Genomic DNA, 22,558 nt, shown 5'->3' with positions numbered 1-22,558 from the left:
ACAATAATAAGGGAGAAATGTGGGATTCACATATAAATCAAGTATAAAAATCAAACGAACAATCACATCTGACCTGATTGTTTATAGTTCATGATGCGTGATCAAAACCGAAAGTTTCTGTGATGACTGCCCTTGCACTGTTCACCATGTAAGAACTTATTCACTATGTAAGAACTTGTTCACCATGTAAGAACTTGTTCGTTATGCTTCAGAAGATTGGAGACTGTTGAGAATTAGGCTTGGGGTTGATTAATGATTGTGCATTGAGTCCCCTATACAGAATTTTATTGTTGTTAACAACCACATATGAGAGATGCCCTCTCAAAAAAAAAAATCTACTTAACACAAAAGTATGGTGGAATAGAGGAACAGACATAAGATATATAGAAAAGAGTAAAATGGCAGATGCAAATTTTATCAGTAATTACATTACTCTAAGTGGACTAAACACTCCAATAAAAAGGCAGAGATTGACAGAATGAATTAACCAACTATAAGCTCACTGCAGCAGATCTATTCAAACACAAATAGTTTGAAAGGAAAAGGATAGAATGATATACCATGCAAATAGTAAATTAAAGACAATTGAGTGGCTATACTAACATTAGATACATAGATTTTAAGTACAAAAGTATTAGGAGAGATAAAGGTCATTATGTATTGATGAAAGGGTCATTACCTCAGAAATACAGTGCATTTACAAAAATGAGCAACAGATCACAAAATATAGGAAGCAAAACCTGACAATTGAAGGGAGAAATAGAAAATTCAACAATAATAGTTGGAGATTTCAGTATCCTATTTTGAGGAATAGATTGAAACTAGGCAGAAGATCAATAGGAATAGAAGACTTGAACAATACTACAAACAGGCTAGAACTAATAGATATCTAAGGAGCACAACCACAGCAGAATGCACATTATTCTCAATTGCATATAAAATATTATTCAGAATAGAATATATTAGACCATAGAATTTATATTAGGTCACAGAACAAATTTCAATGAATTTAAAAGGATGGAAATCATACAAAGTATGTTTTCTGACCACAGTGGAGAAATAGTAGAAATCAATAGCAGAAGGAAATTCAGAGATTGACAAAATGTGGAAATTAACATACTCCTAAATGGATCACAAGGGAAATTAGAAAATACTTTTAGGTGAATGAAAACAAAAACATAACATATTAAAACTTACGGAATTCCAGTAAATCAGTGCTTGCTGAGAAGGAATTTACAGCTGTGAATGCTGCAATAAACAATTTGAAAATGAAGATTCCATTTACAATAGCATCAAAAACAATCAAATACTTAGGAATAAATTTAACAAGACAATCACACTTGTATTCTGAAAACCATAAAACATCATTGAATGAAGTTAAAAATAACCTATGTAATTGGAAAGACATCCCTGTTTATAGATTGGAAGGGATTATTAATAATTAGAATGATTAATATTAATATAACAATGCTCCCCAAATTGAGCTACAGATTCAATGCAATCCTTTGCAAAATTCCAGCTGCCTTTTGGCAGGAATTGACAAGCTGATCCTAAAGTGCATATGGAAATGTAAGGGACTCAGAATAGCCAAAGCAATCCTGAAAAAGCAAAATAAAGTTGATGGACTTGGACTTCATGATTTGAAAACTTACTACAAAGCTACAATGATAAAAAGATGTGGTATTGGCATAAATATAGTCTTACAGAGCAGTGGCATAGAATTTAGTCTAGAAATAAACCCTTACAGTAATGATCATTGATTTTCAACAAAGGTGACAAGACAATTCAGTGGAAAAAGACAGCCTTAACAAACGATGCTATAATAACTGGATATTCATATGCAAAAGAATGAAGTTGGTCCCTACTTCACACTATATACAAAAATTAGTGCAAAATGGATCATTGTCCTAAATGTAAGAGCTAAAACAAAACCCTCTTAGAAGAAAACACAGGAGTAAATCTTCATGATCTTGGATTATTCAACGGTTTCTTAGATATGACACCAAAAGAACAAGTGACAAAAGAAAATACAAACTGAGCTTGATAAAAATAAAAAACGTGTGTTATAGAATATCATCAAGAAAAGACCAATGGAAGAACATTTTTGGAAATCATATATCTAATAAAGGACTTTATTCAAAATACATAAAGAATGGTAACAACTCAGTAATATAAAGACACATAACTTGATTAAAAATTGGGCAAAAAATTCAAGTTGACATTTCTCCAAAGAAGTTATACTAACAGCCAATAAGCATATGAAAAAGTCAACATAGTGAGTTATTAGGAATATACAAATCAAAACCACAGTCAGCTATCACTGCACACCCATAAACAGGGCTCACATAAAAAATACAGACAATAACAAGTATTGGTGAAGATGTGGAGACATTGGTGGTGGACTGTGAAATGGTGCAGCCGTAGCCACCGCAGAACAGTTGCTAATTGGTCAAGTTACAAACAAAAGAGTTATGATATGACCCAGAAATTCAGTCCTAAGTATATCCCAAGGGAATTGAAAACTTATATCCACCACAAACACTTGTATACCAATGTGTCTATAATAGCCAAAAACTGGAAAGAATTCCAGTGTCCATTAACTGATGAATGGTTGCACAAAATATGGCATATTTACACAACATCCATAAAAAGGAATGAAATAATGATTCTTCATACAACACAGGTGAGCTTTGAACAAATTTAAGTGAACAAAGCCAGATACAAAAGGCTGCATCTTGTGTGACTTCATTTATATCAAATATCCATAAAGGGGAAATTCATAGAGATAAAATAGATCGGTTGTTGTCCCCATCTGGGCCTAGAGAGGATGGTGGAATATCTACCTATGGAGATGGGGTTTCCTTGGGGAGTAATGAGAATGTTCTGGAATGTGATAGTCGCAATGATTAAAATATCTCATAAATGTGTTAAAATGACCGTGTATGCCTTAAAATGGTGAATTTTTTGGAATGTGAATTAAATAGCATCAAGCTGTTATTTATAAAATTATTCATCTTGATTATGAGTTTTTGGTTCTCCTTAAATTTTGGGCCAAAGCAAGTGATTTTGCCTCACCCTAATCCTGGCCCTGCTTTTCCCTATCTCAATTCATCAGATAACCGTATTGGAAGATTAGAAATCTTAGGAGTTACATGTGGAGAACCAACAGTTGACAGTAGAAAAGGAGAAATCCAGTGAGTCGATAGAATTATGAAAGCAATATTCAGAGAGCTTTTAATGTAGGAGCAAACTCTCTATGTCCTCCAGGGCAATGCATTCTTTGATAGCCACGACTCCATAATCACTGGGAAAAGTCAGCATCATCTTCACAGATTTATTAAAAGGAAGAGAAAGGTTATGCTTTACAGAGTAATGCTGCCCAATAAAAATATAGTGTGAGCCACATATGTATTTTAAATTTCTAGTAGCCATATTCAAAAGAAAAAAATCCCATTTTATTTAACTGAATATATCCAAAATATTATTAGGTTAAAATATTGAAATATTTTACATTTTTTTAAACTCAATCTTCAAAATCTATTCTTTTGGATTTTAGTTCCAGTAACATTGTGCCTGCCTCACATTCCACCGATAGTGGTGGTGGGGGGTGGTTGTGCCAGTGTTTACAGCAGTGGTGGGATGGTGTGGGAGTGGTGAATGTGGTAGGTCCTAAGGTAGATGGGTTACTAGATACATTAGTAGAAGGAAAGATTTCCTTCATTGCATATGGACTTGCACCTGTTTAATTTCCTCTGTGCGGTGTGAAGCTCCCCTACTATGTACGTACTCAGTGAGTGAGCAGTCTGTGCTTTCTCCCCCTGGCATCTTATTTCTGCATATGTACTGCCTGCATCTTGTGCCTCACTTCCTTTGCCATGATGTCCCTTTAGCCTTCCCATCTTAGAGATGTGCATGCTTACTCTCACTTTTGCCATTCAGCCCTCAGTTTTTCTCTCTGCCACGCTTATGCTCTTGGAAAAGACTTTTAATGTTGCAAAGAGGAAGCTGAGAGGGAGGTGGCAGTAAATAGAGGCTGGGTTAGAGGAAAGAATTGAAGAGATATACTCAAGTCTTTCCAAGTGCTGGAGGCAAAATTCATTTATTACCTTTCAGGTGTCATGAGGTTATGTTGGGTTGGAATGGAAATAGTTAATGCCCAATCCATTGACACTACTCAGAAAAATGACATGTACTTAGCAACAGCTAGTTTTCAAGATATGTTTTATAATCACAAGGTTTTCTAATCCTGTCTATTTTCTTTCTGGGGAAAATGATGAAATGATTATTTTTGTAGGTAAACAATGGTTGGCTATCTGCAGTTTTATATGACTCAACCTAATAATAGCAGGCATTCTGTGATATCTACTGCAGTAGCATTTGGGAGGAAAATTTGTGTTTTTTCTTTACCACCTAAAACTGATCTTCCTGGACAATTTAGAGAGGAAAGTAATGTTTTTTCTTTGATAAAAATTTCTTTTTTTTAAATTTACGTGTAGTTGGTATACAATCTTACATTGGTTTCAAGTATACACCAGTAGTTCAGCAGTTCCCCATAATATTAAATCCTCACCCCCACTAGTGCAGTTACTATCTGTTGACGTAAAAAGATGCTACAGAGTCATCTGCTGTATTCTCCATGCTGTACTGCCATCCCTGTGACCAGCTTATGTTATGATTGAGAATGAGAGGAAAGTAATTTTTGATTTCTTTTTGAACTACAGTTCTATGAAAAGATTTAATTAGTATTGTTATTCTTGTAGGACTCAAATGTTCCTCTGGTTTTTAATTTCTTCTGAATAATTAAAAAAAAGCAAAAATAACAGAGTATACATTTGGCACAATTTAAGAAAATGAAGATCTACAACTTGGGTGTGATTATTCATCTATCAGAGGTGTTCTTTCCCTGACAAAAGCCAAGTCTTAAGTCCTTAAGATACTTGGTTTATATGGTGAATTTAAGAATCCGTTTTCAGATGATTAACTCCTTGAGAGATTAAAATAGAAAATTGAAGTCTTGTAATTCATGGAGGATTCATCTGAAAATAAGTATCTCTAAAATCCTAGTGACAGCCCATGGTCAAATGGCGAGCTGATGAAACAACTTCAGTTATGAAGAGCTTGAGTTGCGATCACTGCATAGATTCCAGAATCCTGAACTCACTTTATATTTCAGGGAGAAGTATTACAATGAAGTTGCTTACTGTTTATACTTTTCTGAGTGTTTCTCCTTTTCTTAAATTTTCCTATGTCCTTTTTAAGGTTTCTACACTTGGACTGGCAACTAGGGCAAATCGTCACCAATGGCAGTAAAACTTGTTTTCTGGGGGTCCAGGTAAGTTTCTATCAATTTCCAGTGGATTCATTATTCCATTTGACTTGCCGCTGTAATTACCTTTTATATGTTGTGGAACACTTGTCAGTACTCAGAGGAAATAGCTGATGGTAATTCTTTGGTAAATATTATTAATGAGACAAGTCACTTAAAATGAATTCTCATAAAGCTTACTTTAAATTTTTTTAATGTGAGGGATATGTTCAGACATTGACTAAAACACGTCTTGCTAATAATACATGTTTTGCTAGTGATAAATTTGTGGAATGTGTCTATAATGGGCATCTCCTTCCTAGTAGTAATTAATCTTCTACTGTGACAAAAGGTTATTGTGTCACTGTTAACATATGTTTAGTAATATCCACTGACAGAAATAGGACAAGAGGATGTAGCAGTGTTTACGGGCTTGCTGTGAGTAGACGATGTGCTTGAGAACTAAAGTTATTGAGGGGAAAAGACCAGATTGGGGTGGGGGAAGTTAATGCTGTGCAAGCAGTTGTTAAACTAAGAGCAGAAGCTTTAGTGAACAGCCAAGACCACAGAAAGTTTAAAATGTTTGAGAGAAGCTCTTCTGAGCGTTGCCACTAGCCCATATGGCATTTTGTGCAAATGAGACAGACACCTCTTCCACAGACATTTTACTTCCATCTGATGGAAAATTGTCCAACTCTACTGATTTTTAGGACCAAACACTTCCTGCCTTTTGCTGGAAAACTGTAAAATAAATAATCGAATTACCCATCTTCAAACCATCAAAGTTGTAATAACATTATAAACAATTTTTGAAACGGTGGAGATGCTAATGACGTGATTGGCGCCCCCTTAAATGTGGTGGCCTTGCATAGGGCACAACAACTGCCCAGCGCTGGCTTTGCTTTGTTGGGATTCAACTCCGGACAGATGCTAAGGAAGGGTGGCTTTTCATTAAGTTCTGGGTAAAGGGTAGAAGCAAAGGACAGAAGCAGGAGTTTGGGGGGTGGCTTTGATTGGACACTGATGTTGCAGGAATGAAACTTATCAGCGGGAGAGTAGCTTCTGTAGGCTGGAAGCTGGAAGGAGGTATCTTGAACTTTCTAGGGGTAAAACTAGGAGGGGAAAACCTAAACCATGTTTTAAACTAAATTTGTGACTGCCTGCCTGCAATTTAGTGATACAGAGTGTGTACTTTCAAATTCCCAGCACCACTAATATAGGTTTTATTCTGTAGATCCCCACCTTTGTGATGTTCCTGTTCTCAAAGACTATTTAAACTTGAGGCTCTTTTTCCCCTAGTAAAAAGGAGTTGCTTTCAAAATGTTGAGTGTGTTTGAAGTGGATGGCTCTTCCCTACTTGGGAATTTTTTAAATCAGTCTACTGATGAAAAAAAAAGCTGTTATGTTGATGTTAATGGATAGATATTGATTGGTAAATAAAGGTAAGGGGGATGAAGCAAGATTGTGTGGCCAGAAACAGGGCTGTAGGTGGAGAATGTGACTGATGACTGATGAACGATGTGTTATTAAGAAGAAAAAGAACAAATATGGGAAAAAACTTAATGCAGTGCAGATAGGTGGTGGTGGTGATGGTACATGGGGTTCTGGGTGGAGGTGGTGGTGGTCTTGTAGCTGGAATCCTAGGTGGAGGTGGTGGTGGTCTTGTAGCTGGGGTCCTGGGTGGAGGTGGTGGTGGTCACGTAGCTGGGGTCCTGGGTGGTGGTGGTGGTCTTGTAGCTGGGGTCCTGGGTGGTGGTGGTGGTGGTCACGTAGCTGGGGTCCTGGGTGGAGGTGGGGGTGGTCACGTAGCTGGGGTCCTAGGTGGAGGTGGTGGTGGTCTTGTAGCTGGGGTCCTGGGTGGTGGTGGTGGTGGTCACGTAGCTGGGGTCCTGGGTGGAGGTGGTGGTGGTCACATAGCTGGGGTCCTGGGTGGTGGTGGTGGTCTTGTAGCTGGGGTCCTGGGTGGTGGTGGTGGTGGTCACGTAGCTGGGGTCCTGGGTGGTGGTGGTGGTGGTCACGTAGCTGGGGTCCCGGGTGGAGGTGGTGGTCATGTAGTTGGGGTCCCAGGTGGAGGTGGTCGTCTTGTAGCTGGGGATCTGGGTGGAGGTGGTGGTGGCAGTAGGGGTGGTCAAGATGGTGGTGGCAGCTGGGTTACTGTCATGGAGGGTGACATATGAAGGGAGGAAACGGGAGATGTAAGGCCATAGACACAGAATATATGCCTTTGCTTCCTTGAGTGCTGACAACGGAATGGATCTGAGGAAAATTCAAGGGACTCCCCTGTGGAACGTAAACTAGCTTTCTTATTGTATCCTTTATCCATCCCTTAATTCCTGAAGGACACCGCCTCATTTTAAGATTAACAATAAATAGGCCTTAGAGAAGAGAGTAGTTTAAATTCCGGGGAATGTTGGTGTTTATTTCCTGTAATCCTGATCACAGCCCGTATTTCTTCCCTGTGTGTGTGTGTTGGGGGTAGGGTAGGGGGTCTGATACTCAGAGTGATTTAGGGGAAAAGACCCTGGTGCTATTTACATCTGAAGCCTCTCTCCCCAGCCACTGCCATACATACGTGATCTATGTTTTGAAGAAAGAAATGATGTGGATTTTCTTTTTAATGGGTGGAGGGGGCAGAAGGAAGGGGGGAGAGACGATGAAGGAGGCTTACATGAATCATTTTCATCCCTGGATAACTGCTTAGCTGCCTGTTTCATTTTGTGGATATTATGTCAGAGTTTTATCTCTTTGCGTTTGGAAAACCAAGGGAAGAGTGAGAATCTGTGACATTTTGGGTCTGTATTTGGCACCTAATATGATACTGATTTTAGTAATTTTGTGGTCCATTTTTCCTTACCTAGAAGTAGGGAGAATGCTATTGGCTGTTAGAAAATGCCCAAGAAATATTTGTAAAAACACTAGCTTAATGAATGGTAAAATGAAACAGAGTGATATATTTAATGACCTAGCATTCTCATTGTCATTAATCTTCATCATTTTTGAATTTAAGTTTTTTATCCCTACAGGATCCAAATAATTGTCTTGAGTATTTTTAATGAGACCCTTTAGGTTAGTTACGTAAAGATGTACGTACCCTGCATCAAGAGAGATTTAGATGTAGAGTAGCCTTGTAAAAAGGGGAGTTAGTGGCTTATCGTATGATGGAGGTTGTGAAGTCACAGTGTCATGTACTTACTGGAAAGGAATGACTCTTATGGTGTTTGAATGCCGACACCATCTACCATATTGTGAGTGCTGGGCTGGGATAAGCTCCTTTGCTCCTGGAGCGCCTTTGAGGTAGGTACTGCCCTCCCCCTCATTTTATGGCTCTCAAATGGGGAGGGTGCAGGGTGGCACAGGGGCTTGTAGCCAGCCATGCCCCTGACCACTAGGCTTCACTGTCTCCTTGGACACTGGACTCAGTCCAAACCTAAAGTCTTTCTCATTTCTCAAATTCTGTGTATTTCCAACTAGCCTGTGTCATCCCGGCGACTATGACACTTGATAGCTTCATAGACAGGACTGCTTTAAAACTGAGTAGGTAATTCTGTCATTAGGGGGCACCAACTGAACAAGGCCAGAGGAATCCCAGAAATAAATTTGCACCGCATAATGAGATGTGAGGCAACTGTCGGTCACAATTTGTTTCCCAGAGACTTGAGAGATTTTTAAAGACCACGTCTTCTTCCACCAAAGAAGGTCCTGTGATTCTGAAATACCTAAATGTCAAATAAGACCGAAATAGCCTCAGATTCTGAATGTGTGAAGATGCTCAGCAGTGTGTGAACCTTATTTTTCTGCTTTAAAATGATCCTCAGGGATTGATTAGAAGCACCAGGGTCTCAGAGTCCATTGTTTCAAGGAAGGTGAGGTTAATCTTTTCCCAAATTCACCTTTTTCTTAGACGGAAAACAGGAGAAGGGGCCAAATACATTTTAATATTTAAATCCATAGATCCAGAACCCAGAAATTTTGGAAATTTTAGTTGTTGGGGGCTGAGGGAGGGAGAGGAAACGAATGTCACAGAGGTGATTCCGTTAAGATGATAGAAGCCACGTAAGCTTCTTTGTTGTCTGTTTTTAAATGGCGCGTAAGATTGTGCAGTTTTCCGTGCACTGTCCTCATACTGTTGGATACATACTGTTATCTAGCCTCTCTAGCTAGGAGTTAAGCCTGTGTTCTGTTGGATGTGAGGTGAGATTTGATTAAACTAGGTTGTTGGGGTGCACACACAGGAGGGAGCCTGCATCACACGGGCACCGTGTCCCCCTTGGTAATTACATGGGTACGCTCGCCAGTAGGCAAACGAAATGGTTTCACTCCTCCTATTAGAAGCAGGTAGCAGGGAACTGCACTATTTGAACAGGCGTCCAGTTAATGATGAATTACAACGGGACTCGTGGAAGTTCCTGTGATACTCATATTATGTCAAATGAGTTCATTGTGTTTAAAATTATCGCAGAAATTACCGAGGAATTAAAAATGAATGGGTTGTTTCAAGTGTTTTATGAGTTATTGCTTTGACTTGCACATTTTTAATACAATGTGGATTGTTTCCCCCGAACTCCCGCCTCCTTTTGGAAACACTGAGGACCTGAGCTGACGTCAGCCATTTGGAAGTGACTTCCTGGGGCAGAAGATTGGGACTTTGTGTAGAGAGATCAGTTGGAGATCCATTTCTAGTTCTTCTCTCAAAGGTTTAGTTTCGTTCTGCCTGATGATAGGAGAATGAATTACATGGCTTTTTAAAAATGGCTTTAAGATTTGCTTTTGCCTGAAAAAGATTTTGTATTTAGTTTTTCATCATAGTTTTATAGTTATGATTCATTGTACTTAGCATCCTGATTTTTAAAAAAATGCTGTGTGTGTGTGTGTTTCTGTGTTCACTGTTCAGCAGCTGAGATGGGGCTACTCCCGTCTGATGCCAGGATGGCTGAATGGCCTTTTCCAGAAGTAGTTGTTGGCCATATGGATTGGGGATCCACCTTGGCATGTGAGGTAGAAGGCAGGGGTCTGCAGCATTTTCTGATCTCTCTGCTCTAAGTCCAGCTTGTCACCAGAACGTAAGTTCCATGAAGGGTGGCATTTGTCTGGAGATTTGCTGCTGTTTTCAGCCACTGAATGCCTGACGCATGTTGGACGCTCAGTGAATGTTTATAGAATGAACGAGACACTTAGAAGCTTGTGGCTCTGGAAAGGAGAATTTTTTTTTCCTTCATCTCAGTTGGAGGAAAACAGGAAGATTCACATAGTCCTTCTCTTATTCTTTCTGCAGCAGAGACATATTGAGAGATCAAGGCAAGACTTAACATTTCATTTAAGAAACTGGAGAGAAAACAATCTTATATTCATGCCCTATAACTTAGTGGAAGTGCTGGCCTTGCAGCAGGGTCCCTGAGAAGTTGGGTTCTTTTTTATGCTCTTTTATAAAGACAGCTTGTTAACTCTGTCACTAAGGACCAGATGGGTCATCCACAAGCCCTGATGAAGGATGGTGTGGAATTCGGTGACACTCAGCTCATATCTGGGCTCTGGTCTATTGCAGTGTGTGACCTGGCTTGCCTTACAGTTTCCTCCCTTAAAATGGGCTAACACCTGCAGTTCTAAGGATCCCATGAGATGAGGAGAGCACCCACTACTGTCAGAGCGCCTGACACAAAGGAAATACTGCTTTTCCCTTCCAAATAAGCCATTTTAAAAAGTCTCCTTTAAGAAGTTGACATTTCTAGAGTTGCTAAACTTTCTTTTTGAAGAACACATATGCATTTTTTTTTTTTTAAGAAAGTTCTATATGGCAGTGGAGTTGCTGGAGTTATGACTTGGCACTGAGGGGCATGTTTAGGCCCTTATGTAACTGTGCTGATCTGAACTAGTTTGTTAATGGACCAACATTCTTAAATGTAGAAGACACGTGAGAGACCATGGGGGCATCTAAACTAAGTGTTTGAGGTCTGCTAATCCAGGGCAGCTTTCTCTTCTGAGTTTAATTTAGAGGAATAATGATTCTCTGTAATAACTAAAATGCATGAAAGAATTAGGTTGGAAACACTTGGCTAACTGTAAATTCTAGGATACATTTCAGTTAATTCAGGTGTTTTAAAATCAACCGGAGTGTACAGATACCCTTGTGAGTCCATCAAGTCAGAAGCTGTATGTGTCCTCTAAATATTTCAGTTGTTTCCTTTTTTACTCTTTAGAAGAAATTAAATTATCTGGGCAGGTTAATCTTCTCAGACTATTATAAATGTGCAAATAATATGCTATTTACAGTGGTTTTTTAATAGAGGGCTGGTCAGAAGAACTTATATGTTTTCTTCTGCTTTGTGCAGAAGCAATTATGCACTCAGAAAACAAAGCAGTCTTTCGTTTATTAAGAAAATGCATGCTTAACAAAACCAATGAATTTTTTTTTTTTACCAAAGATCCTTCGATTCATTTTATTTTTATTTTTATTTTTTTTTGAGAGGGCATCTCTCATATTTATTGATCATATAGTTGTTAACAACAATAAAATTCTGTGTAGGGGACTCAATGCACAATCATTAATCAACCCCAAGCCTAATTCTCAACAGTCTCCAATCTTCTGAAGCATAACAAACAAGTTCTTACATGGTGAACAAGTTCTTACATAGTGAATAAGTTCTTACATGGTGAACAGTGCAAGGGCAGTCATCACAGAAACTTTCGCAAAACCAATGAATTTTAAAAGGAGAAGAGTATTAGGATTCATCGTCTTCTTGAAATGCAGACACAGTAACGGTGGAATCCTGGAAGCTCTGGCTCTGGAGCACTTCATCAGTGCCTTGTGGGCTCTGCTTCCTTCTCCCGTCTACTAGAATTATTTACAAACTCATGCCGATCCCTGACTGCACACTGGGCTTCGTCAGTGGTATGATCCATGTCTCATTCACTCTCAACGTTATTTGAGAAAATGCTGTATGCATAGTGGGGCTCAATAAATGTTTGCTGGAATGAAAACATTGAGCAAAGCATGAAGGGCTGGGTTCCTTTGGGTTCTCTTCGTTTAAGATGGGCATTTGTGGGAGACTTCATTGCCTTGGATCCTGGCCGAATCATTGCATAGGACTTCATTTAGGATGGGAGAGAAGCCTGCCCGAAAATCACCTAAGGCAACTTTCTTTGTAAGGTGGGAATCTGTTGAAATAGGCATGAACAGTTTAGAATTTCTGTAAGTAAAGCCAATGCCACTTGAATCTTTTGGTGGTGTTTTGGTTTTCCTTATTGGCTCTAGTGCCAAGGAGAAATGGGAATGAGGGTGGGGTCTGTGGTGTTGCCTTCCTGAGGGAAGGGACGCGGGGCCATAGGAGAGGGTGGTCCGAGAGGAGAGGCAAGTGATCCGCTGCCGTGAAGGAGTCAAGAGAGGACCTCTGTGGGCGCCAGGCCTAGGCGAGATTCTAGAAGACACTGAAGATGACTTTGAAGACTTCTTCAGATGTTGTCACTCTCCTCCTTGTTTATTATTTGCGCTGTGTTTTCGGCCTCGTCATTGCTATGGCAAATGTTAGGGAATTGAGAAGGGGCGGGTAGGCACGCCTTGTTTCCTTCCCTACCTGGCCTGATTCCTCCATCCGCACTGTCTGGGAAAACCAGGCAGCAGCCCTGAAGACGGATGGCGCATTGGGATTCTGCTTTCTGATACCTGCTGGGTCTCATTCTAGCTCCAGCATCCAGGCGTCCACTGTCTACAGAGCTTGGCCTCGGGAGGAGAGCAGCACAGAGGAGGCTCTGCCTTTACCAGGCTTAGCGCTCGTGTTATCTGACTACCCCTGTATTTCCCTACAGGATAGCCCCCAGATTCCTTACCAGAAATAAAGGGCCCTTCACACCCTCCACGTTTTATCCACATTTCCTGCTACATACTCATTTTGTAGTTCAGGTAGGTAAGTATTTACCGAACGCCTGCGTTGTGATATTTACTATGCTAGATGCTAAGAACATAAAAAGGAAAAAAGATTTGGTTTTTGTCTTCTAAGAATTTACAGTCTAATGGGATAGCCCACTATGTAAACCATGGTTTAAAGGAAGATCCTGGGGAAGCACGGACATGGTGTCCACAGGCCTCCTCTTCTCCATCTTCCCCAAGCCACTCAGTGGGTGTGTTTGGGGACCAGTCAGCACTGGTGTGATATTGGTGTTTTATATCTGTAGTATTGTATGACAGTTGCTCTACTGAAAAATAATTTTAGTTACTTTAAGGACCATAAGAGTCAAAAGAAGTTATACTCAGTTTATGGTATCTAGTCTGGCAGGACAAGAGACTAGTATTTTGGAAATATTTTTAATAACGGGGATGTGATTGTTGAATTTAAAAGAAAACTAGAAGTCTTCCAGCTTTCCTATTACAATTTTACCATATTTTAGCCCTTCCATTCACAGTCTCTCTTTATTGATGGAAGAGTATTTTTGGGCTGGATTATCTAGATCTCTTTGGGGGTGAATTTGCTGTCTTTCCTAGTGGACATTCGGAAGTGTCCAGAGACCTTTTTGGTTGTCATAACTTGGGAGGTGCTATTGGCATCTACTGGGTAGAGTCCAGGGTGCTGGTATTCTATAATGCTCAGGATGGTCCCCCACAAAGACTCTTCTGACCCAGAATGTTGGTTGTGCCACAGTTGAGAAATTCTGATCTGGATGAATAGCATACAATGCTCACCTTCACTAGAAGATTTTACAAGCTCCAAAGTCAAATGTTCCCATGAAGATACTAAAGAAGATAATTTTAGACAAAGGGGGGTTGGAGAACTAGATGGGAGTTCGGATGATTAGTAGTGATTTTTCATGGTTGACCTTTCATGGCTTTCACTGTTTTGTTTTTAAATAACAAACTTGATTTTAGAAATTGAGGTATAATTGACATGCAATATTATATTCATTTCAACTAATATTGTATAACATAGTATAGAACATATGTGATGGTGTACAACATAGTGATTTGGCATTTGTATACATTGTGAAATCGCCACAATAAGCCTACTTACCATCTGTTACCCTGAAAAATTCATACAATATTGTTGATTATATTCCCCATGCTGTACCTTAATCCCCAACACCTTTCATTTTATAACTGGAAGTTTGTACTTCTTGATTCCCTTCACCCATTTTGCTCTCCCCTCAACCCTCCTCTCCTTTGACAACCACCAATCTATTCTTTGTATCTATGAGTCTGGGTTTTGTTTTAAGGATTCCACATATAAGTGAAATCATACAGTATTTGTCTTTGTGTGACTTACTTCACTTAACATAATGCCTTCAAGATCCATTTATGTTTTGCAGATGGCAAGGTAACATTTTTTAAATGGCTAAATAGTATTCCAATTCATATATATGTATATACCACACCATCTTTTTATATTCATCCATTCACACTTAGGTTGTTTCCATATCATGGCTATTATAAATAATGCTGCAGTGAACATGGAAGTGCATATAGCTTTTTGATTAGTATTTTATCTTCTTTGGTTAGGTACCCAGTATCTGTTGCTAGATCATATCATAGTTCTATTTTTAATTATTTGAGGAACCTCCTTACTCTTTTCCATAGTGACTGCACCAATTTACATTCCCAGCAGTAATGCACAAGTGTTCCCTTTTCTGAACATCCTCACCAACACTTGTTATTTCTTGTCTTTTTGGAAATAGCCATTCTGACAGATGTAAGGTGATATCTCATTGTGGTTTTGATTGGTTTGTCTGTGATGATTAGTTATGTTGAGCATCTTTCTGTGTGCCTGTTGGTCATCTGTATGTCTTCTTTAGAAAACTGTCTATTCAGGTCCTCTGCCCACTTTTTAAGTGGATTGTTTGTTTTTGTTATTAGTTGTATGAGTTCTTTATATATTTTCGATATGAATCCCTTATTGGATATAGGATTTGCAAATCTTTTCCCGTTCAGTAGGGTGCCTTTTCCTTTTCTTGATGTTTTTTTTTTCACTGTACAGAAGCTTTTTAGTTTCATGTAGCCCCATTGTTTAGTTTTGCTTTTGTTTACCTTGCCTTAAGAGTCAGATCAAAAAAAAAAATCACTAAAACTGATGTTGAGGATCTTACTGCCTGTATTTTCTTCTAGGAGTTTTATGGTCTCACATTCAAATTTTAATCCATTTTGAATTTATTTTTGTATATGGGGTAAGATAGTGGACCACTTTCATTCTCCCACATGTAACTGTTCAGTTTTCCAATAAACACCATTTATTGAAGAGACTGTCCTTTCTCTATTGTGTATTCTTACTTCCTTTGTTGACTATTAGTTGACCATGCATACATAGGTTTATTTTCTGGGTGATCTATTCCATTCCATTGATCTATGTATCTGTTTTAGGCCAGTGCCATACTGTTTTGATTACTATAGCTGTGTAGTATAATTTGGAACAAAGGAACATGCTGCTTCTGGCTTTGTTCTTCTTTTTCATGATTGCTTTGGTTTTTCAGGGCCTTTTGTGGTTTCATACAAATTTTAGAATTATTCTAGTTCTGTGAAAAATGCCATTGGTATTTTGAAAGGCACTGTATTGAATCTGTGGATTGTTTTTGGTAATGTGGACATTTTACTATATTATTCTAATGCATGAACACAGTATATTTTTATTTGTGACTTCTTCAGTTTCTTTCATCAATGTCTTATACATTCAGTATACAGGTTTTCCACCTCCTTGGTTAAATTTATTCCCTGGTATTTTATTCTATTTGATGGGATTGTAAATGGGATTGTTTTCTTGATTTCTCTTTCTGATATAGTGTATATCAGTGTATGTTATATAGAAATACAATAGATTATTGTGTATTGACTTTGTGTCCTGCAACTTTTCTGAATTCATTTATTTTAATAGTTTTTTGGTGAAGTCTTTAGGATTTTTTTATATAGTATCATGTCATCTGAAAAGAGTGTTTTAGTTCTTCCTTTCCAATTCATATTGCTTTTATCCTTTTATTTATTTTTTGTCTGATTGCTGTAGCTAAGATTTCCAATAATATGTTGAATGAAAGTGGTGAGAATGGGCATCCTTGTACTGTTCCTGATCTTAGAGGAAACATTTGTAACTTTTCACCATTGAATATGATATTAGCTGTAGGTTTGTCATATATGTGACCTTTATTTTGAGGTATATTCCCTCCATACCCACTTTGTTGAGAGTTTTTTCATAAATGGATGTTGAATTCTGTCAGGTGCTTTTCTGCATCTATTGAGATGATCATATCATTTTTATCCTTCAATTTGTCAATGTTGTGTGTCACATTGATTGATTTGTGGATATTGACCATCTTTGCATCCCTGGAGTAAATCCCATTTGATGATGGTGTGTCATCTTTTTAATGTCTTGTTGAAGTTGGTCTGCTAATACTTTGTGGAGTATTTTTGCATTTGTATTCATCAGGGATTTGGCACTGTAATTTTCTTTTTTGTGCTGTCCTTGTCTGGTTTTGATATCAGGATAATGTTGACCTTGTAAAATGCATTTGGAATAATACCCTCCTCTTGAATTTTTTGGAAGCCATATAGTCATGACTTTTGTTTTTTGGGAGGTTTTTGATTAGTGATTCAGTGTCCTTACTAGTAATTGGTTTATTCAGACTTAGTTCTTCATGATTCAGTCTTGGAAGATTGTGTTTCTAGGAATTTATCCATTTCTTCTGTTGCTACATACTTGTTTTTAGTAGTCTCTGGTGGTCCTTTGTATTCTTGTGGTATCAGTTGTAACTTCTCTTGAATATCTGATTTTATTTATCTGAGCCCCTTCTCTCTCTTTTTTTTTTTTTCTTGGTGAGTCTGGCTAAACATTTGTGGACTTCGTTTAGGTTTTTGAAGAACCAGCTCTTAGTTTCATTGATATTTTCTATTGTCTTTTCAGAGCCTCTTTCTTTTATTTCCATGTTGACTTTTAATATTCACTCTCTTCTACTAACCTTGGGCTTTGTTTTTTCTTCTTTTTCTATCTCCTTTAGATGTAAAGTTAAACTGTGTATTTGAGATTTCTTTTGTTTCTTGAAGTAGGTCTGTATCACTATAAACTTCCCTTTTAGAACAGCTTTTGCTGCATCTCGTAAAGTTTGGTATGTCATATTGCTGTTTTCATTTGCCTGGAGGTATTTTTTGATTTCTCCTTTGATTTTTTTCCTAAGACCCAGTCATTCAGGAACATGTTGCTTAATCTCCATGTATTTGTAGTTTTTCCATTTTTCTCCTTGTAATTGATTTCTAGGTTCTTACAATTGTGGTTGGAAAAGATGTGATTTCAGTTTCTTGAATTTATTGGGACTTGTTTTATAGCTTCACATGTGATCTCTCCTGGAGAATGTTCCATGTGCACTTGAGAGGAATACATACTCTGTTGTGTTTGGATGGAATATTCCATATGTATCTAATTAAGTTCATTTGGCCTAATGTGTCATTTGGGCCTTAACAGTATGTTTTCATTAATCAATCTGTAAGACATACTGTTATATTTTATTATTTCTAAGCATGTTTTAGAGAACGTTACCAGTGTGTCTCAGTGTTTAGCACAGACCCTATAACACAGCACACAGTTAATATGCATTTGTTGGATGAATGCTTAAATGCATATATTCCTGGTGATAATGACATTTTTGTTTTCCAAGTACTCCTTTTGTGCTCTCACAGTCAGCTAAATGGAAAATGTATTGCCAAAGTTTATGAAAGTCATTTCAAAGATTCAGAGAGGGTGTTAGGTCAGTAAAAATATCCCCTGGCTCCAAATGGGAGATGCTAGGAAGTTACTGACTCTAATACCAGCTTGTTTGGAAAGCTGAACAGGCATAAGCACAGCAACAGCTTCCAGAAGCCCACCTGGTTTAGAGCCACAGAGGAGGAAGGTGCAAGCAAGCAGCTGTACCAAAAAGCAAACTCAACACGAGCCTGTAGTCAGAAAGCAAGTAGGCATAACAGAGTCCCCAGAGGAAAGAGAAGCTCAGCTGAGCAGGAGCACTGCCGTGGGCCAGGGGCACAGACTGAGAGGGAGAGGGCGGGCTCAGGAAGGCCCCCGCCCTGCCTCTTGGACACCGTCTGTGGTAGTTCTGTTGGAAAGGGCTCTTCTAATTTCTCTCCCTGTTTTCCTGTGTGAATCCTTTCCCCCGCCCAGAGTCCCTCCTGATTCTCTTTACATGCTTTGTGCTGCCTCTCTCTGTTTTTGCTCACCATGTTCTTCTGTCGAAGAATGTCATTTTCTTTCTCTTCTCTACCTTTGAATTTTTTTCTTTTTAAAGACCCAGCTCAAGTTCTGTGCCCGTTGTGAAACCCTTCCTAAGTTTCTTCTACCTCACAAATCTCCAACTATCTGAGTTAAAGTGGGTCTTTCCTCCCCGCGCTCCTCTAAAGTTGGGGAACAACGTGCAGTCGTGGTTTATCTGCAGGGCTTCCAGGGGACATCCAATGGCACGTTGCAGCCGGAATGTGAGTCCCAGGGTGGGGAGAGGGTAGAGATAAGGAGGGCACCGGGACGGCTCTACGATAGAAACCTCAGAGTTTCAAAATGTTAACTGGGGAGAATTCCATCTTTTTATGGTCTTTGAAACAGGTACTAAGAACAGGAGAGTATCCCCATTTTGTCCAGCAGGGGCCCATTGGATGAGTGCCTGCCAGGCAAGGGATTTTTGACTAGAGTGCATGCATAGTACCCTGTTCACTGGCTTAAGACCCGAGTGAAGGTTCTGACAGTCCCTATCTGGACGAGAAGGGGTGTGATGGAACGCTTTAACTTGTCTGCAAACTCCAGACCCTTCTGCTCCCCTGTGGACAGGACTCGATCCCAGTTTAGGATGCAGGTAGAGTACAGCCAGTCTTGTTTCCTCAGGGTCCAAGTGCAACAGGAAAGGTGTGTTTGTGTCTTGCTATGTCCGGGTCTTAGTAGCAAGCTCAAGTAGAGAGGTCACGCTTTGCTAATTGGCCAGAGCCAACCCCTCAGGGCTAGGCATTCTTGTCAGTCTCTCTGGGGACCCTCTCCCCAGATTCAACCTGGAACTTAGCAATATTATGTAGAATTCCAAACAGCACTGGGTTTTGATCAGCTGTTCTTAGAAAAGCATTATTAAAAACATAAATTGCCCAGAGGGCGTGCTTAACATTAAAGTGTTAAACAGTGGAGGGGAGAAGAGAGTTATAAAAACAAAGTTTAATTTTGCTACAGAGAACTTTCATTCTTTCTCAGTGTTTCTTAAGGATGTCTTTAAACCTTCCCGGAGGGTGGTCTTTAGACAGTTGATTGATTTTGCAGCAAAAACTCAGACAGATCCATCAAAATTAAAACCTCATGTTGGGTGTCAAATTTCATTATCAAACCTGTCCTTATTACAAGCACTTGTTTTCTATTCATGTGAGACTATTGGGTAGGGAATATTTACCTTGATTTTTGTATTCAGAATATTCAGTTGCCCCTTGGTTTTGTGTATTTCTGGATGAAAATTTCCCCTTTTTGTGTGCAGCTGTGGGTATCTCTCAGTTGCCAAAAGGAGAGGAATATTGCTATTAAATGCAGATGATCATTTATTTGCAAGTTAAAATATATTCTGAAAAGGATGAGAGCTTATTCTTGCCCGAAGCTTGTGTGTTCTGTGAGAGCTGTGTGGTCCGTCTGGGGGTTGTGTCTCTGCTGTGCTTTTTCCCTGTGTCTCAGCAGTAAGTTCCGTTCCTGTTCCAGCAGTACCTCTGTTGGCATAAGAAGTAAAGAAAAGTGACAAGCTGTATCGGGAGTGGACCTGTGCGAAATAAGAAACCCATTATATTTGCACAATTTGCATGCAGGGCTGGTGAGTCTGAAAGATTCTAAATTGTATTTCTAAATGCCATCAGGGAATCACATTGCATTTGGTTACTGACATTGATGGGATGCATCTTAAATGACCAAGGGTACCTGAAGTCTTGGAGGTGCTGATCTACAAGGAAAGGAAATCAGACATTATTACACACACGTATGTGTGTGTGTATAAGGTAATACAGAAGAGTTTTATTGCATTACATATTGGGTACTTTGTAGATGTCATGCGTGCAAAGGTAAATACAGTATGGTGCTTGTCCTCCAGGAACTAGAGTCTAGGAGGAAATGCTGACAAGTGAAACAGCAGTCAAGGTACAGGGGAGAGGGCTCTGCTCAAGGGCCTGAGGCATATACAATTGTGGGGGCCCTTCTTTAAAATTGTACAATACTACAAAAAAGAATTTGGTAGAAAATGTATGTTTATTTTAGAAATCACTTTTGCAGGCCAGGAGCCCTGAAGTGTCAGCTCTCATGCCAGCCTGTGTGAAGTGCACCGAGGGATAGGAGCCCCTGGGAAGGCCCACCCCTGGGTCTTGGGAAGTGCTTCCTGGAGGAGGCAACACTCTGGGGGGACGTTGCTGCCTCTCTTGCTCCCCCAGATGTGTTCTCCACGCAGCAGCCAGAATGAGCCTTTGAAACTTGATTCTGGTAACACCCATTCTGCTCAAGCTCTCCACGTGTCCCATCACACCCACCAGTAGGTTCCTCCTAGTGTGCAACCCCTGGCCTCTCTGCTGCTCTCTGAGTGCATCTGCTGTCTTCCCGTTCCCTCTGCTTGCAGGATTTGTCCCCATGGAGGGCATAGGGCTTGCTCCTTTCCTGCTTCCCTGTGTATTTCTGGGCAGCCCTCGCCACCTGTAGCACCTCTGCGTTCTCTGCCTTCTTCGTTCCGACTTCCTTTCTTCAGGGTGTTGTCACTCCGTCACACACTCACTTCGCTGTCTGTCTCCCTGACTGCAGTGTGAGCTCCGGCAGGACGTCTTGCTCTCTGGTGTATTACCAGCACCTAGAGTGGGATCTGGCATGCAGGAGACCCTCATTAAATTCATCTGTGGTTTGGGGACAGTAGTGGGGAGGTTTGTCCTCAATGGCTTATGAAAAGGGAAGTTAACAGTCTTCTAAATAATTAAAAAAGCATACACATACTTGTTTCTGAGCAACATAAATTTTCATGAATTTCTAAATTCTTTGGAGAAAATTTCCCGGCTAGGTACCTGTGGACAGTCACCATCAGATGCTCTGAAACAGGCCTGATATTGTGCTGTAATTCGTACCTTTATTAGCTGTTTTGTTGAGTCAACTACTTCATTTGGATTTGGTTGGAAACAATTTTAAGCTTGAAAAGTGGAAAAAGGAGGGAAAAGTTTAAGTGTGTGTGTGTGTGTGTGTGTGTGAAGTGTAATTTTAAAGGAGTGAAAAAAATCCCATATAAAGTATTTTCTTCTACTAATTATGTGTGGTTAAACTATTCAAAAAATGCGCTTGATCATGCAGGCAGCAGCATATTGCCCATGAGGGTGATCTCTTGTTCTTTATTTTCTTATAGGATGCACAGTGACTACTGTTCCCTAAGACCCACTTTCCAAAAGGGGTACCCTAGGGAGGCTCAAAAATTTCCTTTTTGGGTGCGGGAGAAGACAGAACATACGTTCTTTTATATTTTGCTGTAAGGATGGGCACAGACAGCTTCACTTGCTCATTTGTCACCTTCTGAACTGAGGTGTCTCTAGGGAACAGTGGAAGGTCACGTCTGCAGGGTAAAGAGGGACACCTTCACACATCTGGCCCTTTTGCAGTGTATGTTTGCAGGGTTAAGTACATTTACAAATTACATTATCCAGTTTTAACTAAATTGACCTTCACAAAATAGATAAGTGGCTTTAAAAACAAATTGATTATTGTACTAACAAGCGAAAATGCAAATGAACATCAAGAAAATGGCAGAACTAATATTGTTTCTGCTACTCACTGTATGGGTTCTTTAAACAAGTAAAAAACAATGATAACGTAATCCTGTTGGTCAAAAATTGAAAATCACCAAGAAGATTATTTGAAATGTGGGTTTATAGCTGTTATGGTAACAATAGATCTTGTACTAACTGGCTAGTATGTCTTATTATGTTAATTACTGGTCAGAATACATGTATATAAGTGTGTACACATGTTGAGGGATGTTGAGGGATCATATGGTAGTTCATTTTGTGAGGAACCCCCATACTGTTTTCCATAGGGGCTGCACCAATTTCCGTTCCCACCAACAGTGCACAGGGTTCCCTTTCTCCACATCCTTGCAAACACCCTTTGTCTCCTGTCTTTTTGATGACAGCCGTTCTGACAGGTGTAAAGTGATGTCCCCTTGTGGTTTCAATCTACATTGTCCTGATGACCAGTGATGTTGGGCACCACAAATGTGGTTCTGAATCTTTGTTCTGTTGTTTACAAACTGCACATTAGGCCCCTTACTGAGCCT

General features: G+C 39.5%; 1 protein-coding gene across 8 annotated transcripts in view; it reads left to right on the top strand.

Annotated features, from left to right (window-relative positions):
- Positions 1-22,558, top strand: part of MTUS2 (microtubule associated scaffold protein 2) — a 507,260-nt gene that overhangs the window by 9,984 nt on the left and 474,718 nt on the right. For 3 of the 8 annotated variants that reach the window (XM_057489952.1, XM_057489945.1, XM_057489950.1), the window contains exon 2: positions 5,260-5,332. The exons of the other annotated variants lie outside the window; for them this stretch is intronic. The gene's annotated coding sequence lies outside the window, so the exon portion shown is untranslated. The remainder of the gene's footprint in view (positions 1-5,259; positions 5,333-22,558) is intronic. 8 annotated transcript variants of the gene reach the window in all.

The sequence above is a fragment of the Manis pentadactyla genome, chromosome 2, assembly GCF_030020395.1.
Source record: "Manis pentadactyla isolate mManPen7 chromosome 2, mManPen7.hap1, whole genome shotgun sequence".
NCBI classification, from domain to species: Eukaryota; Metazoa; Chordata; class Mammalia; order Pholidota; family Manidae; genus Manis; species Manis pentadactyla.
This window is presented reverse-complemented; position numbering and strand designations above follow the sequence as displayed.